Below are 6,000 nucleotides of genomic sequence, written 5' to 3' on the forward strand. Positions count from 1 at the left end.
TGCTTGTGTTGAGTGAATTGTCAACCGTGCGGTGTGATCGTGCGCTTGGTCTTTGGATTGCAGGTACACGGGCGTCGAGTGTCGACGGGGAGCTGCCGTGGAGGTGTTGTGGCCGATGGACCGTGCGAGGGACGGCTGTGAAGGGCAGCCGGGACCGGAGCTCGGACCGGGCGGCAGCTGTGGCGTCCACTTCTGGATCGAGGGCGCAAGCGGCGACGGAAGGTGGGTTTCTTAGTTTGCGCCACAAAACCAAGGAGGTGGACGGCTGTTGAAGACGCCAAGTCGTGGAGGTGACGGGCATCGGTCTCGGGACTGACGGAGACGACGGGCATCGACGGCGTCTAGGGCCTCGCTGCGGGCGAGGAGGTGACGGGCGTCGGATGACGTCTAGGGCCGTCAGAAGGCCGAGGCAGGAACGGCGTCTAGGGCCACGGCGTGGAGGCGGGAATCTTCCCGCGCGTGAGGTTTTGGCGGTTTTCTCAAAACCGGCCACCTACCTGGGTTTCGCGGACTCTCCAAAACCGCGGATTGGATCTTCATCAAGACGGCGGCATCGTGGAGAAGACTTCATTCCGAAGAAAGAACCTCGGCCGTCGGATGAGATCGTGTACAGGGGGTGCTGCAGGCCAACCGGTCTGACAGGTCCCTGGCACCGGTCTGACCGATCTAATCAACCGGTCTGACCGGTCCAGTGTACCGGTCTGACCGGTCCCGCGGGTATAAATACCCCTTCACTTGTGTTAGGTTAATTGCGGCTTTTGTAATCTGTTCGTGAACTCCTCTATCCTCCAGGCCGCCGCCCCTGCGTCTCCCTCCCTCTGTTCCTCTCTTTAGAGTAGGTTTTGATTATGGATTTGTGAGACTTTGTATTGGATTTGATTGGGAAAGGAGGCCCCATCCTCCTTGTGCCCTCTGGGCTTTTGAATCAATCCAATTCCCTAGTTTTTGTGCCCATGTGTGATGGATTTCTATTTCATTTTTGGTGCACATGATTGCTAGGATTCTGTGAGCTCTTTGTTGTGATTCTCGTGCTTCTGATCCTGTCCCAAACCCTCTGAAATCACGAGCTCTTTTGAATTGGATTTCTTGAATTTTTTGAGAAACCCCTATCCTTCTTGATCTCCCCTCGAATTCTCGAGATTCTTTGATCTTTTGGACGAGATCTCTTGGGGATTTGTTCAGGGGGTAGGGGCGAAGCAATCCCCCAAGTTTCATCGATTTTTGTGGTCGTTTGGTTGAGATTCATCATTTGAATCCAAGTTTTCGGGGGTTTTCTGGGTGCCACCGGTCAGACCGGTAGGCAAGACCGGTCAGACCGGTCTTCTAGTTTTTGAACAGACTCGACCGGTCAGACCGGTCCTGTGCACCGGTCAGACCGATCTAGGCAGATCAGTTCTGCAGTTTTTCCGATTTGCTTCGTGGTTTCGCTCGCTCGTTCGAGGCCTTTTGTGTTGGTTAAGCTTTTGAATAGCTACTCCAAACTTTGGTCAGAACGCTTGAGGGCTTGGGCGATTTTGGGACATAGGCCGACGATTCGAATTTCGAAGAAATTTTGATCGGCTCCCATTCACCCCCCTCTGGTCGCCGGCTTCGGTCCCTCAATTGGTATCAGAGCTAGGTTGAGGTTTTCAGTACCTTAACCGGTTCGAAAACCACTCAGCGACCATGGCGAGTCTTGGTAAGATCCTAGTGTTTTCCGGCGAGGATTATGCATACTGGAAGGTTCGCATGAGAGCCTTCCTGCAGAGCATGGGAGCCTATGTCTGGGAGATTACCACGAACCAGCTTTACGAGGTGCTTGCTGTTCGGACCACACCTCTCCAGGTGACCCAGCACGAGGCTAACGCCAAGGCCGTCAACGCCTTGTTCGCTGGCGTTTCTCGTGCGGAGTTCTCACGCGTCCAGGGTTTTCAGGAAGCCCACAAAATTTGGATGTGCCTTGAGAACTACCACGAGGGTACACCTCAGGTGAAGGCCAGACTATTCGAGACTCATCGGCGTGAGTACAAGAACTTCACACAGGAGCCGGGTGAGAGCATTGACTTGATGTTTAGTCGTTTTCAGTCGATTGTGAACAAAATCAATGCGAATAGATCTACTGGTGCCCTTGAGTACACAGAGCACGAGAAGGCTCTCAAGTTGCTCTACGCACTTGACCGCTCTGTGTGGGATCTCAAGGTGAACACGATCATTGAGTCTGCAGGCTATGAGACTCTGACCGTGAATGAGCTTTTCAGCAAGCTCAAGGCCACGGAGGTGGATAACCAGACACGAGCCAAGCTCAATAGTGCCCCTCCTTCCAAGAGCGTCGCTCTTGTGACTGGCCCAGGTGGATCGAGCTCTAACGCTAACTCTACTCCTGGCTTTTCTCTTGCCTCTTTGCCTTCTGTTTCAGATGAGCAGCTGGAGACGCTGGGCGACGACGACTTGTGCCTCCTGATCAGCAAGTTCCAGCGCGTCTACCACAACAGGCAGAGGAAGAAGAACCCCGGGTGCTACAACTGCGGCGATCTGAACCACTTCATCGCCGATTGCCCCAAGAAGTCCGGCGGTGGCCAGAACAACTCCTTCGACTACTACCGCCACCGCAATCGCGACGAGGGAGGCTCCAATAAGGAGCGTCGGCGCCACAAGCACCGCAGTCGTCACCGGGGAGGACGCTTTGACAAGGAGTCGCTCAAGAAGCGCTTCCAGTACAAGGCCAAGAAGCGGGAGAAGGCCTTCCTGGCGCAGCTCAGCGACCTCGACAAGAGCTCCGACACCGACCGCTCTTCTTCACCGACCTTCGACGACGATGACAAGAAGAAGAAGAAGAAGCGGGACAAGGAAGCCACCGGCTTCATCGGCCTTTGCTTGGCGGCCGGTCAGCGCAAGACCTTCTGCACCATGGCGGGCGAAGCCGATGGTGCTCGTGCGTCTTCAGGTGGACATGCTACACCGATGCACTCCGGCTCTTCTCCTGGATCCGAGAGCGATTCAGAGGTAAACTCCACGATCGACCTGCTTGATACAGAGGTTAGGGAGTTGTACGCCACTCTCGACAACCAGAAGAAGCTGCTTAAGTAAACAGCTAGAGAGCGTAGAAAGCTTAGGGCTGAGCTGGCTTGTGCTAGGGAGAAATCTAGTGAAGATGAGTGCGCTGGCTGCATATCTCACATGAATGATCTTGTTGCTCTCCGTGCCAAGCATGATGAGAACGTCGCGAACTTAGATGTTGCTAAGACTTCGCTCTCTGACGTGTCTCACGAGCTAGCCAAGGCCAAGCATGAGCTTGAACTTGTCAAGGACGCTCCCATTATTAGTGATGTGCTTGAATGCGATGAGTGTCTTATCTTCAAGTCTGATCTAGCTTCTTTGCAGTCTAAGTTTGCTACTGTTGTTTGTGAACTAGAGGAGCTTAGATCTAGGCCTGCTTTGTTTGGCGCTTGTAAGCTTTGTCCCCATGCTTAGGTTGGAGCTAGAGGAGAAGAACGCTTTGATCAAGTCTTTTGGAAAGACTAAGGTCGTAGAGTCTAGCCCACCTATTGACTGCTCTGTTTGCCCTAGTTTGATCTCTGATTTGGATAATCTTGCGGTAGAGAAAGCCAACTTGGAGAATGAGAACACATACCTTAGGGTGATTCTGAGTTGGGTTTCTAGCAGTGAGCCGCAGTTGGGCATGATGATTAAGCAGTTCAAGCGTGGTGATGGGTTTGGGGTCGGTTACACATACACGAAGTCAGACTTTGATAGGTTGTATGGTAAGATTGGCAAGGCTGCTAGAAACACTGCTAGCACGAGCACGCAGCCTTCGCTTGTTGACCCAGCGGATGGTGTGCTTAAAGAACCACCGAAAGCACCTCCGCAGAAGCAGGTTTGGGTTCCAAAGCCCAATGCGCTGAGGAATCCCCTAGACACGCTCCCTGCTGCCATAGCCCAGGTTGCCCAGAAGAAGAGGGCTGCTCCTCCCCGTCCGCAGGCTAGGCCTCCACCTCCCAAGCGTGAGGTGAGGTACCACTGCGAGTTCTGTGACAGGGAAGGTCACCTGGAGGAGTTTTGCTTCAGGAGGAAGCGGGCTGTGAGGAGAGAGCAGGAGAGACGGAACGCGGACATGTACTCTGCTCGGGTGCATGGTCTTTCTCGGCGTGGTGGTAGGCAAGATGCTAGGGCGCGCCGTGTAGGTGGAGGTCAGGGAGACGGTGGTGGTTACCGTGCTCCAGCGGGTGGTCGCTTTGCCGGTCGTGCTCCTGGTCGTTTTCAGTACGGCTATGGACCACGAGACCGAGGCTTTGGAGGAGGTTTTGAGGCTCCACGCTTTCCTCGTGGTGGTGTTCGTCAGTCACGCGTTAGACGGGACGGGGGATACGCTTTGTCTGGTTTTGCTAACCCTTCTGTAGAGCAAATGGCTCGACACTGGTTTGCTTCTCACTTTGCTAACCCTAGTGTTGAGACATTTGCTCACCATTTGTCTCACTACTGATGTGCAGGTCGAAGGCTTGGAGAACAGGTGGATCATGGAGTCCAGTTGTTCGCGCCACATGACCGGAAATGACAAATGGTTCTCCAGCCTCACCCCGATGCGCTCAAAGGAGTACATTGTGTTCGGGGATAATGGAAGAGTAAAGGTACGTGGACTTGGCGCTGTTCGAGTTTTTGATCGGTTTATCCTGAGAGAAGTTGCTTTGGTTTTAATTTGCTCTCTGTTTCGCAACTTCTTGATGAGGGGTTTGAGGTTCGCTTTAAGGAGGGTTGTTCGCGTGTTCTTGATTCCAGAGGAGATTTGGTTTGCCGGATTACACCTCGCGATCGGGTTTTCTTGGTTGATTTCTTTGGAACTCCTCTTGGCCCTTCTCGTTACTTGATGGCTAGTCCTTCTTCTGATCTGTGGAAGTGGCATAGAAGACTTGGACATTTGAGCTTTGACTTGTTGTCGAGACTGAGCTCACTTGGCTTGATCCGAGGATTGCCCAAATTGAAGTTTGAAAAGGACCTTGTTTGCCATCCGTGTCGCCACGGGAAGATGATTGCCACTTCACATCCGCCTGTTAATCAGGTGATGACCTCTCACCCTGGAGAGTTGCTACACATGGACACTGTCGGTCCTTCTCGGGTGATGTCTGTTGGTGGGAAGTGGTACGTTCTTGTGATTGTGGACGACTTTTCTTGCTATTCTTGGGTCTTTTTCATGAGAACCAAGGATGAGGCTTTCGAGTTTGTTCGAGACTTGATTTTGAGGTTGAAAAACGAGTTACCCCAGGCCATGAGAGCGATCCGCAGTGACAATGGCACAGAATTCAAAAATGCTTGTTTTGACGCCTTTTGCAGTGATTAAGGGCTTGAACACTAGTATTCTTCTCCCTACACTCCACAGCAGAATAGAGTTGTAGAGCGAAAGAATCGGACACTGGTTGAGATGGCGAGTACGATGCTCGATGAGCATAGGACTCCTCGCAAATACTGGGCTGAGGCGGTTAACACTGCTTGTTACGTGTCCAACCGCATTTTCTTGCGTGCTTTCATGCACAGGACTTCTTATGAGTTGCGGTTTGGACGCCAGCCCCGTGTTGACCATCTCAGAGTTTTCGGTTGCCGGTGCTTTGTGCTGAAAGATGGAAATCTTGATAAGTTTGAGTCTCGCTCGTCTGACGGTATTTTTCTCGGTTATGCTTCTCACTCTAGAGCGTACCGTGTGCTGATTATTGATACTAACATCATCAGAGAGACTTGTGAAGTCACTTTTGACGAGACTGCACCATGCAATTCTTCTGTCTTTGAAGTTGCAAGAGATGATGACCTCGGCACCTCCATCTTTGAAGATGAGGAGGAAGAAGCTGCTGAGGGCGAGGCTGAGGCTACCATGCGTGCTGTGGACCCAGTTGCCTCCGCCATGAGCTCGGACGATGATGATGGCCCCGATCCGACTACGTTTACTTCACAGGGGCTGATCGAGGAGGTGACTCAGGCTTCACCAGCTGCACCTGAGGAGGCACCAGCTTTAGTTGAGGAGGAGGCGACTTCGAC

The sequence above is a fragment of the Panicum virgatum genome, chromosome 4N (assembly GCF_016808335.1).
Source record: "Panicum virgatum strain AP13 chromosome 4N, P.virgatum_v5, whole genome shotgun sequence".
Lineage (NCBI taxonomy): Eukaryota > Viridiplantae > Streptophyta > Magnoliopsida > Poales > Poaceae > Panicum > Panicum virgatum.